Source organism: Morone saxatilis, unplaced genomic scaffold (assembly GCF_004916995.1).
Source record: "Morone saxatilis isolate NCDOM2014 unplaced genomic scaffold, NCSU_SB_2.0 Contig14, whole genome shotgun sequence".
NCBI lineage: Eukaryota > Metazoa > Chordata > Actinopteri > Moronidae > Morone > Morone saxatilis.
Genome location: NW_023339696.1, coordinates 3,656,746 through 3,679,926, shown reverse-complemented (window position 1 = coordinate 3,679,926; position 23,181 = coordinate 3,656,746). Strand labels below are relative to the sequence as shown.

At 38.4% G+C, this 23,181-nt stretch overlaps 1 long non-coding RNA gene across 1 annotated transcript in view; it reads left to right on the top strand.

Annotated features, from left to right (window-relative positions):
* LOC118322952 overlaps positions 1-9,612 on the top strand; it is an 11,040-nt gene extending 1,428 nt beyond the window's left edge. Inside the window, exons 2-3 of the long non-coding RNA XR_004796478.1 lie at positions 2,256-3,177; positions 6,567-9,612. This is a non-coding gene — a long non-coding RNA (uncharacterized LOC118322952). The remainder of the gene's footprint in view (positions 1-2,255; positions 3,178-6,566) is intronic.
* The last annotated feature ends 13,569 nt before the right edge of the window (positions 9,613-23,181 follow it).

Genomic DNA, 23,181 nt, shown 5'->3' with positions numbered 1-23,181 from the left:
ACACACACACACACACAACCTACAAAATCTCTATAATTATTTTTTTCTTTTGGTTTAAAACTCTCCATCAGAGTATCTGCAAGAATATACATTTTTTATTAAAGGTGGATTTTATTCTTCTCTATAACAGTTCTCTATCTGAACAGCCGAATATTCTCATCCTGTGTATTAAAGGCTACAGGGCAGCAGTGTATTTGTTTTGTCTGTAATATATGAGACGACATTTTATGGGTTTCTTAAACAGAAACAGCTTCGCTTAACAGAAAAGATAAGTACTTGTTATAGTTTTAGTCTGTTGTTTGAATTTCGATCATAGCCATTAAATTTGTTTCCGTCTTTCTATAGAAACTGAATATATACATGTGTTTGATGTTGATAAATATGAACATTCTGCAGTGATGAGTGTTTTCAGAAAAATAAAAAAAATGGTTTCAAGTTTATTCATAAAGCACATTTAAACAGCTTAAACTGACCAAGGGGCTGCACGAAAGAACATTAAAATAGACAATAAAACAGTAAAAACCCAAAGAAAAAACATACCAGTGATAACAATAAACGATAAGGGACAAAATACAGAATTATTGATATGACAACCGACTGACCGGTTAAAATATATATATGACTGAAATAACAATCCATACTGTACGACTTTATCTGTCCAATAAACTGGAATATAAGTAGACTCCTTGTGGAGTGAAATAAATGGTGTGCATGGGATCTTTTCTGCAGTATTTATGTATTCTTTAATATAAGCTGAGGTCTGAGACACAAAGCAGAGATGTGGAAATCGTATCTACTCAGTGGGATGGGAGGATGTCATCGTAAATTCTGATTATTAACCCATAGGTTTCGGTCTAAAACGACCAAAGTGCAAAGGTAAATTGAGCTTTAATATTAGCTGCACTGCCTGCTGCTCCTCTCAGCTGTGAGCCCGCTCGGCTCTGTAGGAGCATTTCTCTGGAAGAGAAAAAGAGAGAGCTTTCCTGGATGGCGACGAGTTGATGTATAGTACTGAGCATCTGGAGGCAAATAAAGACAGAAACATCTCGCACTGTGCACCAGAGAGAGGATACTGCAGAGACCAGATAGGTGTGTGCACATGTGACATCCCGAACAAAGGCTGTGCGGTTGCTTTTTGACTGGATGAGCAATTTTAATATCAGCACAGCTTATTTAAACAGCTGCTGCTTCCTAGTTTACTCCCGAGAGCGCGAAATGACAACATGATGTTGAAAAATGCAGACGTGGATCTAGTTCTCTTTCATATCCGCTCCCTTTTCAAACTGTCAGAAATAAGACCGTTTAATAATTGAGTTCATTACTTTTTAGACGTTTTATGTATTCCACTGAAGTCTGATTGGAAGCAGTCGCTAATATTAATACTAATAATACTAATAATAATTATAATAATAATAATAGTGAAAGTAACACAATAATTGTTAACCTTGATATAATATATTGATATTTAGCTTTATATTTGTAATTATAAATATATGTAATTATAAATGCTTTACTGCATCCAGAAAATAAGCAAAATCATTAAAACACAAAAGTGTCTACCAATATTATATGTATATTATTTCTTACTTTACCATTTTAATTCTCACATTGACTCGTTTCGGCTGTATTACTTCAAGAGTCTGTGTGCTGTGTGTATTTGTGCTTTATGCGCGTCCAACGAATAAACTAAATGTCTTAAATGTTCCGTACTATTAAAAATGTCCAGTCACAGTAGTATATTGGAGTATACAAAACCTTACACAATACGTTAGTAATTTAGGCTGCATTACATTACTGCAACTTAATATTATATTATAAAATACTACTACTACTACTATTACTACTACTACTACTACTAATAATAAATATATTGTTATTATTATTATTATTATTATTATTAGTAGTAGTAGTAGTAGTAGTAGTATAGGTTATTTGATCTTATTATATATTTACTTTCTTACCGTGTGTGTGTGTGTGTGTGTGTGTGTGTGTATGTGTATCAAGCTCTGGAAACAGAGATATTAATCAATTATCGATCCAATGCTAACGCAGCTAACTGTCCCTAATTGTAGAGATTTCATAATTAATTTAAATGTTGTCATATCTTAGGCCTACGTTTTTTTTTAGTATAATCACTACATTGTTTTTCTACTTTTTAAAATACGACCATCATTTTCAACATTAGTAATAAAAGATATATAATCTATAATGTATCACAATGTGACGGCTATCTGTCTCCCTTCCATCCTCTCCAGATGAGCCCGGTAGAAGGCGCCCGGGCCCAGCGGCGGACTGCCCGGCCGTCGGCGCTCGATTGTCGGCCCGAGCCGACAGGAAGGAGCGCTGTCCTTACAGCAAGCAGCAGACCCTGGAGCTGTTGAAGCCTGTACCTGAGCCGACAGCGCCGCCTGGAGACCAGCAGGAGCGTCGACCTGAGCGAACTGCAGGTAGAGAACCGGAGGATGAGGATGAGGAAGCAGCATGCGCGCTAACCGGAGCAGCGAGACCCTCACCTCAGCACCCGATGGACTGATGGAGGAGAGGACCTTCCGGCTCGGACTGCATCGCGCTGGAAAACACAGAGAGGATGAGGAAGACGAGGGTGTGTGTTGCGATTAACTGAACGTGTAATGTCAGCCCTTTGTAGCTGCAGCTTTACACACAGGGCTCGAGGTACAGCGCCGGCCGGCTGGCATCACATCAGTCAGTTTAACAAATATGTTACCACCTAAACTTCTTATATCCGCCCTGGTGTTATTTCTAGTTGAGGACAAAGTGGAGTGAGGACAGTTTAACGGGACATCATTGTGATAGATTATCATGGGAATCAGAATATGAGCGTCTGGAGATCCTGGCTGCAGCTGACAATCTAGTATGAAGATAAAAACTAACATCTAATGTGGACTGTTGCGGCCCCATGGAGGATTCAAGTCCGAGCCAACGAACCGCACACAGACATGAATGGAGGAGGAGACGGCCTCAGAGGAGAGTGTAGGCTGGATATATTGGGGGGGTGGGACATTGTCTTGTTGTTTTGACGGCTTTTCTCTCTCTCATTTTCTCATGTTCCAGCGCCTCTATCCACCTTCTTTCCAAATATAAATCTGAAGTCTTTACATTTTATTTTACTTTCCCATCCAGGCAACTTGGACTCAGTCAGCCTTTCTTCATCTAATGGTGAGTGCGTGTTTTTTTTCTGTGCATAATGGCAGGAGGTTGTTGAGTAAAAGGCCACAGATTGTTTACAGCTGGGATGACTGTTGATGCGTAGTGATCGCTTTATTTATTATTCATTCATTCGACTGAAGGATGTGAGGGAACCATGGCTGCAGCCAGGGTTTTAGAAATACTGAGGTCACCATCCACCCCTCAACGCTCTTAGATTCCTTTTATTTTTTATTTTTGTCATATTTTATTTATTCACTTGACTGTTTTAATTTAATTTCTCATCATGGACGTCTAAATAGCGTTTCAAAGCCTGCTGAAGCCTTTAGTGTGGGTTCAGCTAAAGTTCTGCTGAAAAGTTAAATTTACATGCTTCTGTGAAGTTTTGAAGGGAATTGATTATTGTTTAAATATTACACCTGACACATTTGAACTCAACAAGACCCCCCTCCAACCCCCCCACTGGGGTTTTTAAGGTTTAGTTGGACAATTTATCTGTTAGAGTGGGACACAGATTTACAGTGCTATTTAGAGCAAAGTCAATTTCTGATCTATTTGAGACAATATAAAGGTTTCTTATAACTACTACATTGTTTAAAAAGCACAACTGTGTTTTAATAAATGAGGCCATACTCCAGTCAACACACCTTTCAACATATTGATATAATCACAAAACTAATTAAAACTACATTTTAAATTATGAAACGGATTGGTCATACACATATATACATACAATATACATACTAATTTTTTATTTATATGTATAATATATATATACTTATTCGTTCCTTCATCCAGTCAAAGGCACTGTTTAAATATTTCACTTTGGCCAAACCCACCCTATATTATTTAGTTAGCCTGAAAGTAGCTAACTAAAATAAATAGTGCATTAAATATAATGAGTCTAAAAATACTGGAATCAGCATGTGTATGTTTATGACTGGAGAATGTAAACTCCCCCCAGTGTTGCTAAAACTGAAAAATTCACAAAAAAAGTAAATAAATAAAAAATTAAGAGGACATAACATAACTTCTAACTAACCTCTTTGCAAGAGTCTTGAAATACACATAGAGTTTTTATCCATATTTGTAGATTGTAAGGAGAATAATTTATTTTTGTGTACCGTGACACTTTTTTTTAGATATTAAGTGCTTGAATATCTACTGCTAAAGCAGCCTGTGTTAGGACAGCAAGTTTTAATCAAGTTCCACAAATGATGGTAGTTTAACAGACACTGAATTCTATTTTCAAATAAGTCTGTATTGTAACAATGTTTAAAAAGCACAGATAGTGTTAATACTTTTTGTTTTAAACACGTTGGAATTCCATTATCATGAGATATTATAATTATGCATTTTGCTCGCCTTCATGTTTGCCGTCTTCTTTCTTTCATGATTCAAAATGGGCTGTTTTACTTGAAATAAACCCATCAGCTTGTCATAGAGGGTTTAACTGTGATACACAAAACTGTACAATTGGGTTCATATTTCATTACATACTTCTCATTGTTTCTTATATGTTGTCCTCATAAAAAATGACTATAATGCGTTTTTGTTATATTTTTATGTATATCCCTGTAAACAACACATGAAATATGAAGTAGTTAGTTGCATATGTTGGTCATGTAAGAGTAAAGGCCTATGTTGACCTTTGCTCAAGGCATCAAACACCACAAACAGAAATTAGTAGTAGTACACTAATTGCCACATTAGTACTGCCGCTGCTGTTGTGGTAATACCAGTGGTCACATAGTAGTATTAGTCACAGTAGCACAGTAGTTCTACCAGTGGTAAAATTCGCAGCATTGTATAAAGCAGTATTTATGCTGTTATAGTTGATTTTCCTGCTCACTACAGTCTGTGGGAAACGTGTTAGTGGTTCTACTGATGTAATATTTCCTGTGAGAGCTTTCTAACTTCTATTTCTGAGCTTTAACGAGTTCCACTTCCTGTCCGCTCCAGTTGAAAACGCAAGAGATGCAGATGGCGTAGGACGCTTCCTTTCGTCTAAGACAAACATATTCTATTCTCTTTTAATTATTGCAGCATATAACAGATCAAACAGTGAACAGGTACTTGACCAGTATATATATATATAAATATATGCATAATATACAGTAGCTTTAACCCAATACTTTGCTTTATTTTTACATTCATTTTATTTTCCTTTAATTCCTGAAAAGATAACAGAAGTATAGGCCATACAGAAGCAGTTGTAGTAGTTATAACATTATTATTTATAATCTCAAAAACTGCTTGTCTGTATCCACAAGGTCTGCGATTTCAGTTCTGCCTAATGCATCATATACCTTTCTGTAGACGTCAAGTTCTAGTAGTATTATCAGTATCAGATGCACTGATAGAGCTGCAGTAAATGGCCCCTTGTTGTCTCTGTATTTCTTAGTTTTACATTTAGTAACTACTTTTTGTGTTTCCTTCAGGTTAAATGTCCAAGACAGTGGCTGAAGAGTGGAGTCAGCTCTAAAACATCATATCCGATCAGCTTACCAAGTAGAAATGAGACGTTGGTGGTACTGCACATGCATATGATAGGGTATGGTTATGAAATCATGCTGCAGTTGTTAGGACAGAACAGTGAGTCAGCAACAGATCCATGTCCCTCAACCTGACCATCGCCCTCTTTCATTGCACTCTAAAAGCAATGCTCAGAGTAGCTATGTTGCATGAGAAGCGACCCACTGGGTTTCTGTGTGGAGCTTTGATCAGGAACACATGGCTGAACTTCCTCTGCTGCTGCTGCTGCTATAGCCAGCTGCTCTCTGTTTGTTAGCAGTGGAGAGGAGGAAAAGAAAAGAGAGTGCAGTAAAGGAAAGCAATGCTGACTGTAATTCAGAGGAGAGAAAATAGAGCAGAGTGGGGCCGGCAGGATAAAACAGAAGGAAATAAACAAGGAGAGGAAATGGAAGAAGAGTGGAACGATAGAGAGAATGGTAATAAAGGAAGGAGGGAGTCAGTTCCCGGGCTGCAGGTCTGCAGGCGCCATGTTGAGACAGCAACATTTCTAAAGCGCCACACTGTCTCCTGCCTCATCTCTGTCCTGTCTGCATGCCTCTTTCACTTTCCCATCTGTCTCTCTCTCCCACCTTTACTTTTTACCACGGGGGTAATTGACCAACTCGTTTATTGGTGGTTGGAGGAAGTGGAGGAGGCAGTTGTGTTAGTGGTGTATATTACTTCATAGTGTGGTTTTATGGCTGTCTTATTGCCCCTTATTACCTATTGGTGGTCAACAAAAGACACTCCAAAGGATGGTTTGTGCCTCCTGGAAAGTCATCGTCCTTCCTGTCTGTCTCATTCTCCTTTGATGGTCAGCTTTGTCCCTCGGATGCGCATGGCTGATTCTCAGACACTAAACAGACTTTTTTTTCTGTTTTTCACAGGGATCCTCGACTACGAAACCATCCCCTGAAATTATTCCTAAATTAAATTCTTCTATTCTACTGACCTCGGGCCGTCCCTGCTTCCTCACAGAGCTCTTCGTGAATCAGCTCCAGAGGTTTTCCAAACTTCTTTTCGCATCGGGGTCACACAGTTTGATATTCATTAAGTCAAGCAGAAACCTGGTGCTGAAGGGATTTTACTTGTTAGATATGATTTACTGCTGCAGTCTGACCTCCTGCTGCTGGATCCAGTCACATGCACTCTAATCATTTGATTATAACCAGAGGACGGCAAAACTTCCAGTCTTGCAACTGTCGCATAAAAACCTTAACCGAGTTATTGTACTAGCGTGACGATTCAACTGTAATTTAATTAACATGGATTTGCATTTGTCAATCTTTCATATGACTCCTGGCATATATCAAACAGTCTGCGTTCTTTAGGTGTTCTTATTCTGTGCCACAAGTGTGAACTGAATGCACTGAAGTTTTGGGTGGTTACAGTGAAACTGATAAAAATTATCTGACATTGCAAGTAATAGAGTTTGTGCTAATGTGTTCTGTAAAGTCATAAACTAGAAACAATAAAATGCAACAAAATTCCCTCATTTCCTCCCATGTTCTTGTGTCTACAGCCTGACTACTCAATATCCTTACAGATATTAAAGGCAAACTGCATTATTACAACTATCTTATTTTCATCAGTTAAATCACGTATAAAATAAATAATAATAAATTATGATATTGTACTCACTAAGTTAATTGCTGCAATGTCGGAACACAACAACATCGCTAAGAAGAAGTCCAATGGGGCAAGAAACATGTGATCAGACAGTTTAGACACATTATCTGGATAGAGGCATAACGTCAATGAAATATCTCATTGCTCTCAAGATAATTCATAATCATACCTGCAAATTAGTGTAACATGTAAGTGCCTTCAATCTTTGTATTGCACTGCCATGTTTAACAAAATTAATTGTTTGAGAATAATAATGAGTTTTGAGACTGTCCTCACAACAAGTATTAATCATTTGTTCAAACACATAAAATGGGATGTTGTTACAGCACCACAAACCATCTTTGGTTGGGGTGGGTGGTTGGGTGTACAAAGCATGTGACTTTAAGTAGATCACTGTAGGTGTCCTGCTCCCTTACTGTCAACATTAGTTTATTTTAACCATGACGACAATCTTTCCCTACACTTAAACGAAATGTTTAACTTTCGCTTTCTCAGTTAGAGACTGCTGAGAGGTTTGACACTCTCTCAGGTGTACGATAAATACGAAGCCACCGCCAACACATGCATAGCTTAGCTTAGCTCAAAGACTGGAATTGGGAGGAAACTACTAGCCTGGCTCATTCCATAGGTAACAAAACCCACCTATCAGCACCTCTAAAGCTCACTCAATACCATATAATACTGTATATGTTTAATCCTCACAAAAACTGAAGTGTAAAAACAACATCTTGTGGTTTTATACACGGTTATGTGCCAAACTTGGTCTTGGCCGGGACCAGTAACTCCCTGGAGTCTCCGCTGGACTCCAGGAAGTTACTGCATCTGGCCCAGAAGTATAGTCCAGCACACAACCGCTATAGATTTGCCTTACAAAGAAAAGAAAAGGAAAGGTGGGGTGCCCCACTGGGTAGAGCACGCGCCCTATGTACTAAGGCGGAGTACTCGCTGCAGCAGCCCGGGTATAATTCTCCTCTCTCTTTCTCCCCTCATTTTCCTTTCTATCTTCAGCTGTCACTTTCTAAATAAAGGTATACAGAGCATATTCCCCCAATTGTCCAACTATTCCTGTAACCAAGTAGTGCTTTGCCCCAAAACTTAACCAAAACTTAAGAAAACAGTCATTTGTAATGTTTTTAGAAGGCAATGACAATGTCATCATGACCCTATCACCAGACAAGAATGTAAATATTGGATGATTCAGCAAAACCCTGAAATATGTCCAATGCCAACATTTTGGAAAAGTTCACTTTCTACAACAGGGTTAATATAAGGGGAAGAATACTGTAGTTATGTGAAAGAAAGGACTCTTATGGCATAATTCAATTAGGCAAATAAAACTGAGATTGTTGTTATGGTTAATTAAAAGGGTAAAATTAATTGAAAGTCTGTGATGGGAGGCAATCTCCAGTCTCCTGCATGAAGGTCAGACATGCACTTTCCACATTGCTACATAAAGGACACATTGCTTCTTGCGTTGGCACTGATGAATGTTGGCACTGGATGTAAATCAAGAGGTGCGTAATCGTTCAGGGATGTCACTCCTAAGGATACTCGGCTGATGATAGCAGCGTCCAATCAGAAAATGCTAACGTAGATCCTCTTGAAAGGCAATGACAATGCATTTTGAAGACTTGATGTTTTAGTGTCATGTACTTCAGAGACTGATCAAAATGTGGAGTTTTCTATTTCAGATTGTTTGTACCTACTGTTGTCTACTTGTTGGAGAGTGTTGAGCTTTGTTAACCCGGTGTGAAATCCCAGAATTAGTAGGAGTGTTTCTCCCTGCAGTTTCAGTCATGCAAGTAGAGTCACTGGATACATACAGGAGCTATGTGATGTAGGTAGTTTCAAGTTGTTGGGCTGGATGCTTGAGATCACAGGAACCTGAAACTGCCTGAATCACACTAGTCTCAACCGCATACAGCTGCATGCCGACAGACAGCAGAGGAGGGAAACCAAGCACACCCAGCACTTAACCCAACCCAACACAACTTCGATCATCTGTGTACTGTTAAATCCTACTAAATGGACAATCTGATGGATAAAACAAAGTGCAGCCTTTTCAGATTGGTTGCTTTTGCAGAAAGCCCCATGTGAATGCAGAACACATGTTCTTTGAATCTGAAATTGAAAATGGACACATGGTGGTTTTCCCATGTGTTGCTGCATCAGAAGCCTCAAATATTGTCTTCATTTGCAGCAAGGTGCTTCCAAATGTCTTTGTTTTTCTCTGTGCAAGCCCTTTTCATTGGTTGATATTATTTAATGTATTTAATGTAAAAATAAAGTTATTTTTTATCAGAATGTTCGAATGTGGAATAATTATTGTTATTCACAAGGTATAGATGGAAATAGAAGCAATACAATGTGAAAAATATTGTTATATTATTTTTGGGATAAAATTTATATGACCCCAAATCACAGATCACAATTAGCCTTAGAGGGCTTTACAATCTGTACAGCATGCACCTTCTGTCCTGCACTGGGGGATTCAGGAGGGATGAGCTGTTTCACCATAAATACATCACAACCTTCTGCACTCTTAGCCTCACCCCTGCCACTCAAACAGCCACTTTATTCTTAAATATTTTTAAATTAGCTTCTTCTTTTAGCTCCCCATTAACTTCCACAAAGTGGTCGCTAGTGGGGGTCCTCTACTGTCCCTAGACCCTCAATTTCGGTAAAGAGAAAAAAAAACAACCTTTTAACAGGTATACATATTCAGACATATTAATAAGGGCCACAAAGGAGGGAAAAGTGTACTGACACATGAAGATTACAAAATATATGCAAAGAAAAAAAAATCTGCATCTTTGATTTTCTAGTTGATAGTGTCATATTTTAAGTCGAGGGCCACTGACCAGACAGTAATATTTGACAAGTTGGGAGTGAGTTGCTTAACTCACTAACAACCAACTATATGAGGACTTGTTGATAAAGTCTTGTATCAAAGTTAGTTATCCAGTCTGTAGTAAACTACAGAAGCTGACAGCAGTCAACCGCTGCCATGGGAACTGCCCTAACATGGTTGCATCTCCCTACATTTTTAATAGCTGCTCCGTCATTGTAGTCTAGTAGTTTACACAGGAGTATGGGCAATTCCAGGATTCAAAGACTGTGTCCACCCACACAGATGTTTCAACCTCTGCGCAGGCCAAAGTGAGTCATAGCTCTGGGGTCATCAAGCTCTCTGGCTCATAGCAAAAGCAGGTGCAACACAACCTGAGACACTTGTGTAACACCTGTGTAAATGTGCAGTGCTTGGCAATGGTGAAGACTTTAGTTTGGCATTGGCCATGGCTATGGCTAAAGTCTGGCCACCCCATTTGCCACCCCACACAGCACCATATTACTGGTTGCATATCTTTTACTTGGCACTAATGTCAGTGAAAAGGAGCATTCTCTCTCCTTCTATTTAAATTTTTTGAGACAATGAATTCACATGTCATAACATTGTAACTTTACACTGCTTATCAATAAACACAGGTCCATGACTCATTTTGGGTCCCTGAGTGAGTGAAAACACTTTTATAGAAGTTATATCCATATTTGTCCGGAGGAGTACATTTAGTATCTTGACCTGCATAAGTCAAAAACCAATGATTGCTGCAAAATAACAACATAGTCCTTTGAGGCAACTGGCAAGAGGAACTGCTTTACCAATTACTTCCAGAATAGCTTTGGACGTTCCCATTAACAGTGCATTAATGTACCCTTTATCTTAGATTCAAATTACGAAATACCTTCAGCAAACTTTCTGGCTTAAGTTTGCATGTTCTGAGCTTGCAGGGTTATGCATATTTATAATTTGGTTTCACTCAGGATTTGTCTCTAAAATAAAATTTTGGTCATCAAAAAGGTGTGTGTGCGTGTGAGAGGGAGAGGCGAGGGGTCAGATAGAATTGGCCTTCCCTGTTCCTCCTCGTGCACCCTGTGATGATGAACGCTGGCCGAGTTCATTTTCAAACATAATATGTTTTATGAAGTTCAGCGTGCCGCCATGAAGCTGTAAATCTCCTCTCTCTCTTTCTCTCCGGTGTCAGTGGCGGAGGGTTTCTGTGTAATTTGCAGCGCGTTTAATAGCACATTAACATTTAGCAGCCACAGTTCACTGTCTGGCTGCATTCTGGCGCCTGTATAGCAGCCTGTACAAGCTCCCCATTCTCTCAACATCACATCAAACACAGGATGTAGATTGTTGTTGACATCCAGACTGTAAATGAAGCAGTTCACTGTAAAAACCCATGGGGCATTTTATTGAAATCCACTTACGTTTAATCATACTTCAATGAACGCAGATTTTTTTTGTTCGTTTCAATATGGTCACGAGTTCCCGCTTCACTTAAATCCATGAAATGGATCAATCATCGTATCATTTATCATCATATTTGAATGTACTGAGACGTTTAAAAATATTGTAATATCATTAGCACGCTCCCTATGGTTATTGCTTCGGTTAACTGTCTATAGTTTCGTTTAGTTGCATACATACCAAACAAAAACATTTAAAAAATAAAGGCATATAAAATGATTAATCTCATACAAATTGGATGTAGGAGTAGTTATGGTGGCCATCCACATGTAATAACCAATGCTTGCAACCCTTTTTTGTACATAGTTCAAAACTTTAGTGACACATGCAAGTTGGGACCGTGCTTGGTCCATTTTCAAACAGGAAAAAATGGCGGCCGGTCACAAACATTCTCAAAATAAAGCTCAACCGTAGTGCTGCCCCCTAATAGTTGATTAATCGTTAGTCGATGAGAGGAGTCTTAGTCGACACACTTTTCATCAGTCCGATAGTCGCTTTATTTTGTCGATAAACAAAAACAACATCAAAATTCATTGGGGAGCTTTGCTTTGTAACTGGGACTTAAGTATCATTGCAACAAGGACCTTTTCTCTTGTAACACAGGAAGTAACTTACTAGGAGCAGGGGACTTGCCGGCGACTACTGCCAGGAAGCGGGACGAAACGAGCAACAGAACTGGAGCTGGATGAGCATGCAATGGAGGCCAGCTGATTTACAGCTGCTCCAACTGTAGATGGTGAAGACACAGCAGGTACAGGAGAAGAGTGTGTTTGCTGCGAGTTGATTTTTAAGTAACTGTTAACTTTATACACTATATCAATAAATCTGCCCATATTTCTTTCTGTGAAGCTAGAAGTTTTTTATTCTGTGATTTGAACAGCATGACTTGTGTGATTTTATACTGTGATGAAATAAATGAACTAAATGTTCAGTCTCCTTGCTGGTTATTCCGACACATTCAGATTCATTACTACTTTTCTGTTATCATTGAACAGGTGGCTGGTAAAACATACATATTTAAATTATTTAATTGATATCATAAACGTGCAACAACTAGTCAAGTATTGACTTTATCTGGGTAGTTATCCCTATAAAGTGCCTTTGAGATAGTCACAATTTCTAAAAAGCTGAGAACTTCCCTTTAACTTCAAATTCATTGCATTAAGGCTAGGCTGTCAGAAATTGCTGAAGCTCCTGCACTTTTTATAAATGAACTGCAAGCAGAAAATTAGTCTATCCTGTCATGGACAAAGTCATGGTAGAGTAAATACATTTTAATTGCATAGTGATTATAAAATGTACATTTTCAGAAAAATATTTAGTCCCTTTCTAAACAATATATTTAAATATTGTTGTTTATAATATATATGTTCTAATAACTGCTAGTCAACTAGGAAAATCTTTAGTCTTTGACAGCCTTACTAGACATTAAAATGTGTTTCAGCAAACATTTGAGGTGGGAAAGACAATGCAGTAACAGAATCTTGATTTACATCAGCACTGCCTAGTCTGACAGTCTAGTTTTGTGAGCCTCAGTTTTGCCCTGGACAGACCTTCAGACTGGACACAACAACCAGTCAGAGCAATGAAACGTTTGATGTGTGACTTTTCACCGGGCTAGTGACACTTCTCTGTCAGTCATCGTATAAAACTCACCCAGTATTACATAAACCGTTGTGATCAGTCCGACCAGGTCATAGACGGCATCTGCCAGAGCAAATAAAACATCATGAGCCAGGCCGGTTCATCTGGTCCCCAGGCTGGTGGACTTGTACACAGTCTGTTAATACAGTCATATAATATCTTTTGTGGCTTTGGAAGACATTTGTAAGGTCTGAGAAAATAACCTAGATGAGGTCATAGTGATGTCATTCGGGTTATCTCAGTTTGGGTTTGAAGACAAAAAAAATTCACAATCAAAAGAAATGAAAGAATACTAATACCTAAACTGGAACAGTGAAGATAGAAAGATATGGACATTTAGTAGGCTATCTAATGAAAGACGCTATTAAGTTGCATTATGGGAAATGTAGGATCCAGTCATTTGGAGCTTGACCCATACTAGGGACTATCTCAATCTCTGCTTCGAAGAGTTTTAAAGTTGGTCTGAGTCTCCCACACATTTCACTTTACTCATTCCCAGGTCGTCTGAAGTTCAATAACAAACCGCTGCAGTACCCCTTAAAATAAAGTCATCAGTGACAAGTGGGGAGAAGCAAAGAAGAAATCCCTTAATTAAAAAATCTCTATTACAACAAAAGACTGCATTTAAAATTTGACTGAAATGAAAGTACATAAGTGTTAGCTAACTGTATGTCTGTATTTAATTATATGTCATCATTGGGATGATTATATTTACGTAATGGCAGCTTGTGCGTGGTTCATAATTTGAAACATCACAATCTGCAGCTGCACTGACTGCACACATCGCGTTGTTGATTATTGACTCATTGGTCTGTGGGACCCAAAACCCGATCACTTCTTCCCCCACTTCCTTCAGATAATCAATACACCATACAACTTCTGATAACAGCACGGACATTAATTTGCTTAAATCCCTGAGCTCACCCTGCCTTTATTGGGGACCGGGGTCTATTTGGGACAGGCCTTTAATTCCTTTAGCAATGACAACTCTGTGTCACTCTCTGAATGTAACAATAACAAAGCATGGACCCATATGCAGAGAGCATGCTAGAACCTTATACTCCTTTTCTAAGTGTCACATCATCATTATATAGATGGTTTCATTGTTAATGGTGCCTCAATGTGTAAGCGACATTCTAATGTTGTTAATGCTGGTCAAGCTGGTACCAATTTTAAACACTTCAGATACAATTAGGAAGTTTGAATTACAACAAAGCATCATATTTCATAAGCTCATCAATTGTTTTGTATGTAAAACTTGAATCTGCAGAGCAAGTGTAGCTGTCAGATGTCACAGGTATTATCATGGGATAGTGTATAAATGGCCCACTATTTCGGTGTCATGTCTACGCATTTTAGGCTTTGCATGTTTCATTTACCGCCATTAGAGAAGACAGATGTCAGATGGTCTTTGACAGGTGACCTTTGTTGTCATGGTAACATTAGTCAGGTGACATTCCTGGTTGTGGTAACAATAATAAACACATGGTTAATACTGTGAAGGGGTCGCATTAGGTTTAGTTAGGTTTAGGCAAAAATAAAACCTTAAGTTACATTACTTATGTTACATAAGTTAAAATAAGTCAACATTGACCTTTTGGCTTCACACACAAAGACATGAACAGCAGTCTCTAGGTCAAAGTTCAGTGTTTGTTTGACCCATCCATCCACTCTGACCTGGTTCCTGTGTGGACTTTGTTGCTCTTTAGGTCACTTGACATTTTAATCTCTATGACATTAGCACAGTAGACTAAATGGCGTGAAATGACACAAATTGGATGTACATGAAAAAAGGTATTGTGATAACACATTACAAAAATGTACAAATTACTTAAGACATTTTTGTTTTATTCATACGCAGTTTGGTGATACCAGGCTAATGAAGCGGAGTAAACAAAAATTATTAATTAAAAGTACAGTACAGCACAATTGCCTCAAAATTGTACTGTCCACTGTCTGAAATCTACGACCTACATACAGTACTAGACACCCTTCAGTGGTGGACATTCGGTCACTTGGGTTGAGGTCAGATGACCAACTTGGCTAGTCAAGATGATCATTCACTGTCTGACCATAAAAACTCACTGGTCACCTTGTGCATATATTTACAATCATTGTACTGATGCACTGTTCTTAAATTATACATATGTGGATGTGAACACCCTCAAACAGCCTTAAAGATGAGAGTCAGCACTCAAACCTCATATCCTTTGCTTCTTTTCATATCAACTATTATCTAACTTGCATCTCAACTTGCATCTGATTGGCCAATATGGCTACTCATCCTTCTCATCATCAATTAAAATAATTTCTCTTTCTTGCATCAGTACTGGCCTCCTGGCAATTATCAGAGCTTTGTTCAGCGGTTTTATTTGTGCACATAAAACTTTCACAACACATCTCACACTAGCAGTTATCGCTAGCATTTTTAATACGCAACCATGATGCAGATGTTTCTCCAACATTAACCACATGTTTTTTGTTGTTAGGGACACAAACAGGCTTGAAGTGGTGGAGAATTATTCTGTATATTTCAGTGAACCTCACAAGCTTAATAAAGCTTTTGTCTGATATGTTGAAAGAAAAAATCCCACAATGTAATTTGTTCATGTAAAATTAGTGTATATTAACACATGTGGTTGTACTGCATTTTGTCTGTCTATATGGCATTTGCATCATATGATCAACTGTGGTGACAAATGCTTCTGCTTCTTTGGTAAATATCTTTTTCAGTTGCTTTTAGTAGTGTAGCAAATATAATGTAAACAGGATTTATTGTATCTGCAAGCCATATAAAAGTAATAGATGTTTTTGAGCTATTGATATATCACTGATATTATTGTAGAGTGATGTCATAAGATTGACTGAAAGGTAGTTGGACAAAGTCATTATATTCACAGTTACAAGTCATAATGTGCTCTTCACCAAATGTAGTGCCATTTAACAACAGAGTGATAATGTAGAAAATGTACAAAAATCCTGAATGCTTTTTAAAGTGTGTACGTGTTTGTTACAAGTGCAATTGAACTTAATCATATGAAAAGTAGTGCTAACATTGAACTTTCATAGTATATAACACTAACCACAATAGAATAAATTTAGTATGTTACTGTCCTGTCTTAACCCATTGGAACAATGTCTATAACTTTCTATTCGTAAATTTATGAAACATTTTTGGTAAGACTATCTTATTATAGTGATATTTATATTATATATTGTTGCAGGTCTTATGTCTAAATTAAATAAAAAGATAAAAGTAAAAACAGACAATAGATTCTACAATATAGTCACTCACTGGGAATAAATATGAATGGAGGAGTATTTCCAGTCCAAGTGAAGTCAAGTTACTCGTGTTAAAGTCCAAGTCGGGTTGCAAGTCCTGGACTATAACTAATCTTGTTGCCCTGCCCTGTAGATGGGTCCTTTGTCTGTTTAGTTTATATTGTGCTTACATGGTGCATATCCCTAAATAAATTGTGTGTGTTTTTTAAAATCGAATTAGGCCTATTACAAACTGACAGACAGAAACATTGAGACTATTCAGTGTTTTCCCAACATGGAAATACTGCATTTCTGCACACAGAATAAAGTCACCATGTATAGTGTGCTGTGTGCACTGTGCTTAATGGAAACCAAGAGACGACTGTTACAGGCACAGAGAGCAGGAGGTGGAGATGGATGAGGGGGATCAATAAGGGCCCCAACAGCAATATTCTGCCCCTGGACTCCCAAATTGGCTCATCCAGCCATGGCTTTGATAAGTTTGCCTGACCTACTGTGTGATGTATGAAGCAGAACAGTAGACACAATCAGTTATCACACTCTACTTTATTTTACTAATGTTACCAGTTTTTTGCACTAGATTTTGTAAATTAAGCAAGAAGGAAATATGTCTAATAGGCACTATCCTGATATGATTAAAGTATGAAAACCATCTACAGTGATCTAATTGAGGATTACAGTCACAGTGAGACTGTTTACATAATATGGTGGTTAAAAATGTTAAGTTACCTTAATAAGGATTTATTTAATCCACATACACACAAGCATTCCTTAAATTGCTCAATTTATTTGCTTAATTTCTCCCACTCTTAAAAAAACATGTCTTTAAGTAGACGTCTCAATCAATAATGTCAAGGTAAACTGAGGAGCAGATAGTCAATCAGCTACTTGAGATGGGCATTACAGAGTTATGTTAAATCAGCAGATAAACTGTTAGAATTCCATGATCTCATGTTTCATTTGCAGGGCAGACGAACTCTATGGACCGAGGATGTAAGCACATTTAAAAACCTTTAAACTGAGCAGCCTGCTATTTATCCTTTTATAGCTTTTACGGCTTGAAATGAACCCAAACTCAAAGAGAAGAACAATAGTACAAAATAACAAACACTAAGTTAGCAAAAAGCCTCATTAGTTCCTACTTTATTTATTGATTTCAGCAAATTTAATACAGTGTTTCATGTCAACAAATGTCTATGAAGGCACACATCCAACAAAGTATTTTTAATGAAAGGAAACACGTTGAACCACAAAAACAATTATTTCACATGTCAGATTGATTTGGTACAGAATAGTAATAATATTAAAGGGAGCTTATTGGTGGAAATGTTTCCTAAGGGCACCTGTGTTGTGACTAATGTTAACCATTACCAATTAGTACACTGTATGTTAGCCTATACGTTTATATGAAACATTCAGTGGAACTGCCACTCAGCTTTTTTTTTCTGATGCAAAATAAACAACTGAAATTATAGCCTTCAGTCAGTAACCAGTAATAAGCTCCACTATTGCTTCTTGTTCATATCAGCAAAACAATTAAGTTAATTTGTTTTAAATGTTTTCCCTTATTGTTACATTGTGTCATTTGTTATATGTATTTCAGGGTGCAAAATGAACTTTTAATTAATCTATCATACACAAAGAGAGACACAAGTAGCTGAGGTGAGTAGGATTAAGCCTCTAAAGCACACATGACACGTGGACTTCTGCATGTGTGTTTGCTGGGTTTATAGACTGGGACCTAACATAACTATCACACGTTACACAGGTCTGTGTATTCTCTTTATCCTTTATACTTTCTTGCATACATGTGACAACATCATTCAACATAAAAGCCTTGCAGACTTTTTAATACATCTGATGGTTTTATCTTAATTGCAGCAAGATAAGGGAAAACGTTTGAGAAAGTTTTTGAGGAGGAGGTGGAATTAATGCACACACACACACACACACTCACATACAGTCCAGCAGCTGGACCTTTCTCTCCCAGTATGTGTCTCAAGACATTTCTTGCAGATTCTGATTCTCACATCATGATGCATTTCTACTGTGGTGGACAGCCAGTTAATAACTCTCTACTGACTTCATTTTCAAAAGCAACTTTACTATCGGAGCTCTAAAGAGGCTCAGGGAGATGCCTGGAGCCTCCTCAAGCTTTTCAGCTGAGAAATATGATGCTGTACGTGATCCATGAGGCCCAAGCATGGGCTGCTATTAAAATATATAGCTTGTATTAATCAAACAGGTTATCATGCTCAATGGCCATTTATTCTTAGGTACCTACTTATGCTTTTTTATCAAAACAGAAAGCCTAATTCAGTCGCTCCACGTTATATTGTAAAATGTTGAATGTGTATCATGATTCAAGTTCTTTTTTTTCTTTTTTAATTATTAAATAACAGTTAATGTTTCTGGTGGTAAGTGTGGGGATATGTTACACAGGGAAGAATATTTAATTGGAAGACCTGGCAATTATGTGTTAAACCACACAATATTTACCACACTCATTAATCAGTCATCAGAACTAGCATCTTAGCTGATAGCTGACACTCTATATGCAATGCAAATTGTAAAAGATCAATATAGCTTTATAATGAATATTTCAATAAACTATGTACATGAACATGCCGATTCATAGTTAAATGTTTAGCTTAACACATGTAATATGTATATTTAAGATTCAACTTTTTAGAATGTATTTATTTATTTGTTTAGTTAGTTTTATTCCTGCTATTTATTGAAATAGTCTGCAAACTATTACAACAAACTTTTTTCCTTTAGTGTATATATAGCCTATTTAATGGACAAACTGAGATAGACATCTGTTCTACTGACCCGACCTCCATGATATTGTGTTAAATATGCTTCTGTAAAATATAATTTGATGCAGTTTGGAGCCCTTTTGTCTGCTGCCCTATTGTGTGTGTTTGCAGCACTGAAACAGTGAAGTATTATAATATAACAAACAAACAAAAAAACTGTATCGAAACTATGTTTACAAATTGGAAACAGACGCATCTGCATTTCTTTTCAGTTATATCCTCTATAATACAATCAGCCTAATCATTGTATTATTAAATAACGGGACCGAAGTCTTTACGCACTCCAATAATCAAAGTAAATAAACCCCCACATAGCCAAAAAGGATTATCTCGAATAAATAATACAGCAAACAAATATTACCAGTTTAAATTAAATGTGATATTTGAGAAATCCTTCTTAATGGCAGCGTCACCCCCCCACACACACTATATACTGTATGTCCTATACACACATTCCCTACACTGTTTAAGGTTAAAAACTGAAATGAGTCAGTAACCTTCAGTACTTAACAGTAATAAAAGTCCCTGGACCTACTTGAGTGCGTGTTCATTAGGTGTTTAAAGTTTTCCTCACATCTTTTGACCCATATTCTGCCTCTTAAAAAGAAATACGTATAAGGAAATTTGTAGTTTCTGAGATTATTTGATCCAATAAAATCTGTCCACTGGCTCGCTGGAATATTTAGGGAGCATTTGGTTAATTTGACCTTTTCATGAAGGTGAACTCTTCCTTCCTCAACAAAATAGGTTTAACAGACAATAACAAAAGACTTCACCTAAAATCGGATTATTCAACTGATGTGATGAATTCTCCTCGCAGGCTCTGACAATATTTCACTTTCAAAACAAAAATACCCCGTGAATGTGCGTAAAGTGTAATTAGAAATACGATCTAAATTTATGCCTTCTAAATCCGGATCCCATTGGTGGAAATGAAGGCTTTGGCTCCAGGAAAAGCAAATTACCGCCTGGAATTCACATGTCAGTATTTCAAATCAGCAGAGGTGATCGCGGCCTCGGCTCAGCCTCTTTGACACTGACTGCCTCTGTTATTTAAAGTCTGTTGGGGGAAAAAAGAAAAAGACTGTGCAGTGCTGAAATTTAAGCTTTTCTCCATGATGAGTTCACTTGCGTTTCTTAAGTTTATTACACTCTTGTTTTTAATGAGCCCGCTGCTTTTATGGCGGCTCAATGGCTTGTTTAGGGGAATTAATATTAAACCCTATGCTAGAAAAGGAGAGGAGATACTATAAATGCAATTTATTGTTCTGTAAATACTTTTATTGGTAGCTTGTAAACGTAAAATGCCCTGAGTCGATTGATTTGGTCACAGTCACAGTTTGAATACAAGAACTTTTCAGTTTCATATCAGCTGAGAGTTGGGTGTATATAATTTTCAAATCAACTTTTCTGACGAGATATAAAACAGCTGCCCAGAGTGAACTGACGAAGCTGGAACCTGCATGCTCACCATGGTGCTCATTACTGGCAGCAAAAAAACGTTTCTGGCCATGCATCCCCCCCCCAAGAGGCCCTATTCCTCTGCTCAATAATGACTGATCTCCTATCTTAACTTCACGATATTGAAAGTGCACTCTGAAGTATGTGGCCAGTGTGAAGTGCAACAAGAAAACAAGTCATTACATAATGGCTATTTTTGATTTAACCACATGCGTTCCCTATTGCGCACTTCTAACTGTGAATATGTGCGTGCGGATGGGGATTTATTTGCCCAAGTCACTTCTGTCACAGCACTGAGGCAACGTGCAGAAAATGTAGGTGGTTTGTAGATAATGTCTTCAAGCTTTTTTTGCGCCAGTGTCTCCAATTAACGCGCTGTCTGTCTGGTTGGCAGCCTGGCCTGCAGGGCGGAGGCCCTCCGAAAATTAAAATTCCCTGTGGTCTGTGGAGGCCATTTTGAATGAAAAATATCCCAAACATCTATGACTGGAAAACAAAGTCGGTTTTCTGGACTAAACATGCCGGAAACACTGTGTGAAGTGCAGGTTCACGGTTGTGATACTGAAAAACAAAATGCTTTAGGATTTGAACAGTCACATGCAGGTTGATGCTGAGGGTGTTCCTTTACTAAACTGACATTATGCCATAAGACACAACACTCTTACTATTACTACTCCTGTTCTAGTCCCTAAAGCTCATTCAAGCCATGTCTAAAATTCCCAAAACATACGCATAGTTTACGCATCTAACACATCAACCTCTAATGAAGTTCATACTTTTCTGTCTGCTCCTTACTGGGTCGCTGGTATCCATCGGAATGCCGTCCAGATGAGCTGGAAATTGGTCCTATAAGACGGAAGGACAGAGGAATGTGGTGAATTCAAGCTCAAAGGCCAAAGCTGGGCGCCAGAGTCCCGACTGATCTTTAAAGGACTTTTGCTTTGGGATTTTGTTGCTGCTCCTGAAATGAAAGCGCACAGTCTGTCTCCGGTCCAACTCATCATTTCTCCTCAGCAGATCTGAGAGCTGCGCTGCAGCCTATACCTCCATCCTCGTAAATAACGGCGTTAGCCCCATAAGAAATGCATAGTTCATATTTAATCGTCGTAAATAACGGTGTTAGCTGTATATGCGGCGCACGGATCGGATTTATAGCCCCGACTAGCAGCCTGCCCTCCCCAAAACAGTCCAAGACTCCGCGTCTGTGATAATTGTAAAGAAATATAAAGACTTACAATCCGGACTTTGATAAAGGTCAGCAGGAAGTCAAATGTCGGCACTCACTGCCAGTCCAGTCCGCTGCTCTTCTCCTCATTAAAAGCCTCAAACGCTCCTGACTGAAAGAGCGAGAGTGGACACCGTCGGTAGCTCCAGCACAGGCCAGCAGCAGTCAGCTCATCTACTATTCCGTTACAGGAGAAAGCCGTGAGCCTCAGTCCCCGGTACCTCCACCGAGCTCAGGTCCGAGTTGTGTTTACTCATGGCAGCCTGACCGCCGAGTGAGAGGAGCCCTTTACCCGACCGGGAGGAAGGCTCCAACAGCTTCAGTCGCGTTTACGGTCCGCACCACCACAGGCCATATATCAGCCCTATAAAACCAAAGCAGCCGCCCTGATGTAGGATTTTATTATGGCATTAAACGGACCCCCAAAAAAAGTAGTTGAAGTAGTTTGCGCTGTAAAGACAAGGGGCATAACCACGCAGGGCCCGATTTAATGGCGCTCGTTAACAAAAATGACTGTTAATCTGCCAATAAAACAGTGTCAGGCGGCTCTGCAGCTCACAGAAAACCTTGTAAGTGGATTCAGAAAGCGGGTGAATAATTAAACACACCTAGGTGTGAATTTGACTATCTATCTTGTCCTGGAGAGAAAATATCTCTGCTGTGGACTCGCTCTAAGTGTACGACTATTGGCGCTTATACTAATGGTGTTTTAAAGGCTGACTCTGATGTTGAGATTGATTGGAGTCATTGCTTGCGCACAATTCAGCAAGAGTGGATCTGCTAGGGCAATGCATCCCGTGCGCTTCGCACTACAATGCGCATCTATTTTAATTAGGTTAGGAATAACTAAATAAATAAATGCATAAAAATAATTGCGCCACTTATTTGTCAGCCTTTGTCTACGCTCTGCATTTCACCCATACTGTCCAGACGAAGCATAATTTAATGGTTTTATATAATTCTAGCTTGACAGCAGCCATAGATACACAGAACAGATATACGGACGAACTGTTCATTTTGCATATTGCATATAAACAAGACAATTTATTCAGAAAGGGGCAATCTATTAAAGAGAGAGAGAGAGAGAGAGAGAGAGAGAGAGAGAGAGAGAGAGAGGGGCCCGCGTG